This window comes from Pollachius pollachius, assembly GCF_949987615.1.
Source record: "Pollachius pollachius genome assembly, chromosome: 4".
In the NCBI taxonomy this organism is placed as follows: Eukaryota; Metazoa; Chordata; class Actinopteri; order Gadiformes; family Gadidae; genus Pollachius; species Pollachius pollachius.
The window spans coordinates 4,295,841-4,305,407 of NC_136937.1; positions in this window are offsets into that span (position 1 = coordinate 4,295,841).

Genomic DNA, 9,567 nt, shown 5'->3' on the forward strand with positions numbered 1-9,567 from the left:
CTTGGGTAATGTCGTTTTTCTTTCTAGCCTATGGTGGTCATGCTTGTTTGACTCCCTGCTGATCTGTGTTCAATCCTCGGTGACTGCATTCATCCCTGAACAAGTCCGCTTTGTCTTTTACATTCAGGGCATTTAGCAGCCACTTTTCACCAAAACGACTTACAATAGGTACATTTTTCAGAAGAAAGAGAAACAACAATAAATCGCTGTGTCGGTACAGTAAGGTTCATAGAAACAAGTGCCGAACACTAACAATTGATAGCTAAGATAAGATGATGCAAAATGCTAATTACTATGGCTATACTAAATCACAGGACCTACAACATATAACAAGTGCGTTAAAGGAGGTGGGGGGGGAGGCTAAGCAGAGTCTAGCTGAACAAGTGAGTCTTGACTCTTTTTTTTTGCGGTCCTGCAAAGTCGCTTTGGAAAAAGTCCGTGAATTTCCTCAACAGTGGTTCGGCTGGATGACATTAATCCAGTTGTACACATTGCCCTGAGTGCCCCCCAACCCTCCCCCTCATGACTCATATCACAAGACATGTCCCGGTCCCACCCCATTGGTTCGTGGAGACCGACCAATGGGGTGGTACTAGACACCCCTGTTCCTGGATGATGATTGGTTCTCCCCAGGCCAGCCCAGCCCAGCCCAGGGAGGTAAACAGAAACTGAAGAGTCATCTCCACATAAAGGAAGCATTGATCCTGTGAGTCCTGTACAGGGAGGACTTCTCCCCCACTGTGAGTGTGTGTTACTGTTACTGAATGGAGTGGTGTGGGGCGAAGGAAAGGGGCGGGGCTGAGGCCGGACAGGCAGAAACCGCCCTTGCCAGTCTTTGATCCTGATCCGCCCTGTCACCAGGGGGCAAATCTAGGCTGACCTGTAGGAATCCCAAGAGCTCCCCCTCTGTCTTTATCTCTCTCCCGCATGCTCTCGCCCTCTCTCTCTTTTTATCTTTATCTCTCTCTCTCTCTCTCTCTCTCTCGCCCTCGCTCTCTCTCTCGCTTTCTCTCTCTATATCTCTCTGTCTCTCTAACTCTCACTCACTCTCTCTCAATTCAATTCGATTCAATTCAAAAAAGCTTTATTGGCATGAGAAATATACATTTGCATTGCCAAAGCAGGTGAACAATAAAATAAACAGCGTTATAAAAGAAAACGTAAGGTAAATATAATAATAATAATAATAATAATAATAATAATAATAATAATAATAATAATAATAATAGTAATAATAATAATAAGTATTAACCGTTAAATACAAAATATCTATACATATCAAATGTTACACTATAAAAGTACTTTAAAAAGTAAAATGTGCGATATTATAAAAATTACAGTATCTCGTATAAACAGATAAGTTACACACACACACACACACACACACTGAAGCCATACCCATCCATGTAGGAAGTGTGCTATTTAGTATATGTTTATTTTATTTATATCAATCAATCTATAAATCAATCCATTCCTCGTGTTTTTAAGTTCAATGAGGTTTTTTTTGTATTTGGTCGTCTTGCCTGCAGGACTACGTATGTTCAGGGTCGTCCCCGGTTCTATATTAATGAGCAGCTCTCATCTGGGTATATCTTCCTCCAACTCCATGAAACACAAACACATACACACACGCACATACACACACACACACACAACCACACATTCACATGCACATACATACACATACACAAACACACACATGTATATGACAAGTAATGCTGGTTACAGGCAATTAATTATCTCTTTGTTGCCACACAACACCGAATGTCTGCTCTAATGCACAAACAGAAAACAATTTAGGGGTTTACAGTGCGGTTTTTAGGTGTATTTGTGTTGTTACACGCCCTGGCCGCTAGGTGGCAACATGCCCAATGAATCACAGACCAGTCACGACTCATTGTACGTCACTTTTGTCTCATCATTTTGAACTATACAACTAATTGCCAATAGTCTCATATACGCTCCGACTATTTCATGTAAAAGCACAAAATTACTGTTGATGACTTTATTAAATAAAGATATTATAAAGTGTACTTTGGTAAGAAAAGCAACTACAAAAATGTATTCTGGAACGACGTTGGCTGCGATGCGAGACATCTCCTAGCCGGTTTGATGGCTATTATATAACAGCTAGTTCCGACATTGCCATTTGATTGGATAAGAGGCATTCCATGAGTGCTGAAATACAGTAGAGTACACCAGCTCTTGGACTTTTCACCTCACATATATCACTCCGCTTTACAGGTGCTTATTTTAACCGTTAATTACTGTACATTCGTACACTCATTGGAGTCACAATTGCCAGAAAAGAGACTGCCAACAATTTCACCTTTCATCAATACATTGAAACATACGATAAACGTACATAGCTCAAAGTAACATGAAGACCTACACAAAGTATCAAGCTAGTGTGCGTAAAAACGTTAATGTTTGGCTTGGTCCTATCCCAACCCAGTGGCAGAACTATTTTTATGGGTGGAGCCAAATAAAGAATTTTACAAACAAATCATTAGCTGTTATTCTTCCTATTACTTTGACTGTTTTAGTTAACTTATAAAAAGCGCTTTTGGAACTGTTGTGTGAAAGCAATATCAGACCTGGGGTCGTGCTGTGATACTGAACATCAGCACGCCGTGATTATCTTCAGCTACGGGCCTGCAGCCTTTTCACCAACGACCGAATCCCAGCCCTGCCGGAATTCAGCACCGCACAACTCCCTATCGCGTGTTACTGCTTAATTATGTATGCAGACAGCCTTGTTGCTGAAATAGATTAGGGTACAACTTCAATTAACTTTTAACGACTAACTAGCTGCGAGCCAATTAAGACATGCTGGGAAAGGGCTCCTGCCCTCAGTCTGTCGTTTGCCAGTTTCTAGTCTGAAAGAATTAAAAACATATTTACAGGTAAACGAAATGGAGGCACTTATTGAAGTCCACTGAATCAGCATTCGAAACCCCTTCGGGAAATCTATTACCGCGGTTGGCTATCTAGGAGTCGATGGTTCAAACAGATACAACGTTTCACGTCGAGGTTCGCAGTTGAAAACCCAGGTGGAGTAAAATTGCATTTCAGAGGTAGAGTTTCTCAACCTCCCTGTGGTTTATTAATATAGTATGAACTACACTGGTGCACTGCTGTTGTGGCGTACTTGAATACCAAATACAGACCAACCCTCGTGTGAGGAGTTTACTCTTCGGTTGAACCCACAGTGTGATAACAGGATGCATAACCACAGTGAGACACCAGTGAGAACTTTATTATTCCTGTGTTACAGCACAGCAGCAGCGGAATACACAGGATATAATTCAATTAAATAAAAATACAAAGTAGTACTGAGGGAAAACAAAAAATAGATGCTAAAGTAAATGCTAAAGTATGGACAAACAGGAAAAACAGTATAAACAGTATAAATAAATAATAATACCATTTAACAGTGATTAAATACACAGGGATCAGTCGGGATTCAGACTTAATTTAGCCAAACAGTTAGCCGTTCCCTGATGCAAACGAAAGAGACCCGGTGCTACCGTCAAACATAAACTGTTGTGCCCCTAGGGGTCAGTAGCTACCAGGAATAGCCTCTCTCTGCCTCGGAGGCTCCCAAAGCCCAGAGCAGCAGCCATGTGGGGAACGATTGAAGTCAAACATTTTCTGAAGAAACACACGGATTTGAGCCTCCTCCACACCTGCCGGTTTACCTGTGCTTCCCAGCTAAACACTATCCCGGGACCCCCCCGACTGCCTGTGGGGGGGGGGGCTCCCTGACTTCGGGAGGACCCCCTGGAGCACCTGGAGGTCTCCGTCTCTCACCGCCTGGCCGATTCTGGCTGGGGGTGTGTGTGTGTGTGTGTGTGTGTGCGTGCGTGCGTGCGTGCGTGTGTGCGTGTGTGATAAAATGTGGGGGGTACTCAAACCCAAGGGGATCCCTCATAGGTGCTGTATGTCCGAAGCAACCCCCCCTCCCCCACGCCACAAACACACACACACGAACACAGACACACATGCACACACGCACACACACACACACGCACACTTACACACGCACACACACACACACACACACACACACACACACACACACACTCCACCCCCGACTATCTGTTTCCAACACACAGAAAGCCCCAAGATACCCCTTTTGTCTTCCATCCTACCCCCGATTTCACTAGAACAACCCCCTCCCCCCCACAAACAAACACACACACATTTTCTCTCTCTCTCTCTCTCTTATTCACACAAAACCACACAAAACACAAACACACACACTCATACACACTCTCTCTCTCACTCACTCAGTCACACAAACACACACACACACACACACACACACACACACACAAAACACAAACACACTCATATACACACACACGAACACAAACCTCTCCCTTATCTTTCCCCCTCCTGATTTATTTCAGTAGAAAAAGAAAAACGAAACAGGCGTGTCATCTCTACTTTGATTCTGGCGGGCTTCCCTCTTGTTCTGTACCTGGTTCATACACGGCACCGCGTGGAAGATACCATTAAAAACTACAACCGCCATGTCGAGGACTAAAGGCTCAGGTACGGTTCCATATCGACGCAACGCAATCACCACGCAGACGCTTCGACGCAGTCGTGAACCTGTTCTGGTTCTGCAGCGGGTTTCAGTGAGCGGACCAATCCCAGCCCTTGCTGCTGCGTCGCCTCGACATAAGGTTACAATTTTTGGAAGCCGCATGTCAGGCCCTTGCGGTGGGCTGACGTGAGGGTCCGCAGGGACCTAATGGGTCCTTAAACCCCCTTGCGTTGCGTCGACGTGGAACCATAACTAAGCCTTACAGCTCCGAGGGCCACAACTGGATCGGCTATGCTAATGTCCCGCTGTGAATCCTAAATGAGTCAGCCATTTACAATGCATTGTGAATCCCCCCCCCCCACAAACAAACACACACACACACACAGAGCTAAACTAACACTTAACTGAATGTTATGGGGTTTAATGATTAGCTTCAGCTTCCCTTTGAAATGCAGATTAAGTGATTTAGTACATAGTCGGTTTCACTTAATAGTTAGACACAAACATGCACTTATTTGCACACAAACACACATGCACATACACACACTGACACACAAACACACACACACACACAACACAAAGACAAACACAAAGGCAAACACAAAAAAGAACACAATCACACACACACACAAGTGTATACACACACTCACTTTAGAAGTTGGTTTTAATTCAGACTTGTTTGCTCTAACAACTCTATCGATGGTCGTCTATTTCAGATGTATAAATATAAGGGCCTGTTAAGCCCTTTGAGACTGGACCTGTGATTAAGGGCCATACAAATACAATTGAATTGAATTCTATGTAAACGCCTCTGAGCTCAATTCATTTACTTTAAAGAAAAGACCATCCTGCTTCATTCTGCAGCACTGGTGTCCGGCCCCCGGCCAAAACACGCCGGGTTCAATCCCCAAGGTCCCCAGTCTACCTGAAGTCCCCCTTGAGCAAAGCACCCCTGAACCCCTACCTGCTCCTCAACGACGTGGATCTGAACCCGCGACAGGTCGCGCTGTGAACCCCCAACCCAGTCGAATGATAAACAGAGACTCAAGGATTAGATATGGTTCCACGTTGACGTAGCGCAAGGGGGTTTACGGACCCGTTTCGTCCCTGCGGGCCCTCCTTGCGTCCACCGCAAGCGCCTGATGTGCGTCTCCCAAAAATTGTAAACTTGTGTTGAGGCAACGCAGCAGCGAGGGCTGGGATTGGTCCGCTCACTGAAACCCGACGCAAAACCAAAACAGGTTCACGACTGTGTCAAAGCGACTGCGTGGTCATTGCGTTGTGTCGACATGGAACCCTAACTAAGCCATCAGATGACAAGAAGCTCATCTGAAGATCTCTGCCGAGGACTGTGGCATGAGACAACAGGGGGGGGGGCATGCTAGGGTTTCTATTGTGTTTGGGAGACTCCTCCAGCTGTTCAAACAGCCACTGTGTTCCTTTATCACCGCTCCTCCCCCCAACCCCCTCTGGTGCAGATTCTTCCCGGTGTGGAAGGGGTCACCCCTCTATCTCTGGCTCCCCGGGGTGTCTGGGGTGAGGGGTGGGGGGGTGGCGTTAACCTACTCAAAGTGGGGGTTCGGGGCGGATCTTCGCAGGAGGGGTTGGTATGGTGGCGCTTGAGTCGGGACCCCGGACTGAATCAGGGAAGACTGTTCAGAGGGGAGCAATGACGATAGAAGAGCAACTTGTCCGATTTTGTTTGGTTGCATGTCAAGGTGACTGCCTACTGACCAGAAGACCAATTTAGTCTTTTTTTTTATTCTAGAATCAAATTCTCGTCTCTCTAGAACCTTTTGAAGTCTTTAATGCACATTACCATAACATATGTGGGCCTTCTAATCCCGTTCTCTCGTTGCTGTTATCGAATTACTGTCTCCCTAGTTACCAAATATCTAGCTCAGGAGATATCTAGGGAGGCAGAGTGTGTCACTGCCCGAGACGTGCGGACACGATGGGGCTGAGGTCTGCCAGAGTGATGGTTCAGGGAAAAGCGAAATAGGATTGATTTGATTGACGTTGAGTTTCCGACGGACCGGGAGGGAACGTCCCCCCTGCTCGGAGGACAATCAGACACCAGACCTGCTGGGTCTGGTGTCTGATTGTCCTCCCCCCCCCCCCCCAGGGCAAGAGATAATTACAGATCATCGGTCTATATGAACTAAAGAGACAAACGCGTTCCCGTCGACCTTCACCATGTGCGTTGGTCCTTTTATGAATTATTTATTATTCAGCAGGCCGACTTATTAGCAACACTCTGCTTGTTAGGAGCATTTATATTTACGTTCAGGCTAAATGCCTGTTGCATGTTTAATGCATGTGGCTATTTTAAGGCTTGCTCAATGTACCAAAGAATCAGATAAAAATCAATGGTCTGTTTGTATGTGTGTGTGTGTGTTTATGTGCATATGTATGTGTGTGTTTGTTTTTGTGTGTGTGTGCGTGTGTGTGTGTGTGTGTGTGTGTGTGTGTGTATGTATGTATAGTGCACGGGCACGCATTTGTGTGTGTATGTTTCTGCAAGTGTCTATGTATGTTTGTGCATGTGTGTGCGTGTATGTTTGTGTGTCCGTTTTCGTAACTTCAATAATTTGTACTCCAGTGGTGTGTTGTGTTTCGTCAGGGAGGGGCCCTGGGGGCCGAGTTATGAGGCGAGGGCCTTCTTGTTGACAAACAACGTGTTCCTAGCGACATTCTCCATTCATCGTCAGGGGCCCCAACCGTACCAACCATAAAGTACGGCCTTTACACACACACAGACACACAGACACACACACACACACAAACACACACACAGACACACACACACGCACGCACACACACACACACACACTAGGGGAGTAACGGTACACTGAAGTCACGGTTCGGTTCATACCTCGGTTCATTAGAGTTCGGTACAATGAAGGGAAAAGAAAAAAACAACAAATAAACCGGATCGCGATAGCCGCGGCAGCTACGTTAGCATTGTGATCTCATAGCAGCCCTACATAGTGTAGCCTCCTAATAAATCCAAGGAAAAAGAAGAACACGCGCAATGAGCAAAGATCAACCATGTAGGACGTCCAAGAAGGACGGCAAACTTTTGTGCGACAGTTTCTTCAATATACTACGCTTTCGCCGTGGTCCGGAAATACCTCGCGGATAATGCGTTTGTTTATTATCCCCCTGTCTCATGGAAGTGCGATTCTGTCGACCAATCAACGGACGGCGTGTGTAGCTCGAACTTGCCGGCACCCTTTCAGGCGTCTCAGTTGTCCCTGAAGATCGCGGATCGAACATTATTCCGGCCAGGGGCGTAGGAATGAGTTTAACATTGGGGGGGACACATATCGGAAACCTGACAGATCCGGTATAATTTTTAGGTGGGGCAAATGCGCCTGTCTCTGATATTGGACATGACACGTCCCCTCCGTCCCCCCCGGTTCCTACGCCCTTGATTCCGGCATTACATTAATTAATTTGCACGCCAGTTTTATTTAATTTTATACCGTGTATTCTCGGTTCGGTTCAATACGAATACATGTATCGTTACACCCCTAACGCAAACTGCTCAGTAGGGTTCGAGTTAGGGGGGGGGCAGTGGGAGCTGAGCTCCCATAGAGAGAGGTCTGGCTCCCATAAGAGCAGCAAACTCAAATATCTGTGGGGGTCAGCAGCATAATATTGTAATTACAAATAAAGCTATTTTCCCTTCCTCATGCAGAGTGATATTGACGTTAAGTAAAGGGATAATAGAACGCCGGTCATTATCGGGAAAATAAGCCCAGACAGGGCGAACCGGACACCGACGCGAAACGGAGGTGTCTTGCTTTGACCTGAAGAGGCTTATTTTCCATAATGAGCGGCTACTTGCCAAACGAAACGGCTACTTGCCCCCCCCCCCCCCCCCCCCCCCCCCCCCCCGTCAACAACTTCAAGAGACCCCCACAGAGATGGAATCATAACTCGAACATATAACATATCCTCGGCTTATCCCCCTTCGGGCCCCGGCCCCGACATAGGGCCCCCATCATGTCCAGGAGACGTCGCAGGGGACTTGTAATTGCCGAGGGCCACCACGCTAACGTTGGCCCTTGAAGGTCGACCACTTTGGGGCCACTCGGCCAGCCGTCAACAGCCACACTCGCGCAGCCACACACATACATGCACACACAGTCACACAGTCACACCGGCCCGCCATCACAACAGGCGGGCTGTTCAGACCACAAGGCCACAAGGAGACTGTGTCTGTGTGGCCTGTTAATACACACACACACCCGTGCGCACGAACGCACGCATACACACAGACAGACAGACTGACTGACTGACTGACAGACAGACAGACAATCAGACACACACGCACACACACACACACGTACACATATACACACGCACACACGCACACAAACACGCACACGCACACACACACGCACACGCACACACACACACACACACACACACATTCTCTCTCTCTCTCTCTCTCTCACTCACCCCAACCCCCCTTCCCCCCCACCAACTTTGTGAAACCACTGACCGACTTTGTAAGGCTGGCCCGTGGTCTATCGTAATACCGGTGACATGATAATCAGGTCGTTTTGGGTTCTTGTAGGTCATTCTGTTGAAAAGTGAGCCAGGCTTTTAAGAAGTTTTATGGGAAAATAACATAATATTTTGTGTATGCCTGCATTGGCGTCCTATGTTTTGACTGCAATTTGGCTCGCTGCAGCCTCTGTTTTCTCAACTTATGCCTCAATTTGCTCGTGTTTTATTTTGAAGTTATGTGAATGCAGCCTCATTGGCGGACTCAATGTCTCCTTTCTCCTCTAACATGTTTTATGGAGGACAGAGACACACACACACACTCACATACGCGCACACGCACGCAGGCACGCAGAAATTGACAGACACACATAAACACATACACACAGACGAATGCACCAATAAATAACACAGTTTCTTTCTCTCTCTCTCTCTCCCTCCCACACACAGACGCTCTCCCTCCCACACACTCACACACACACACACACACACAC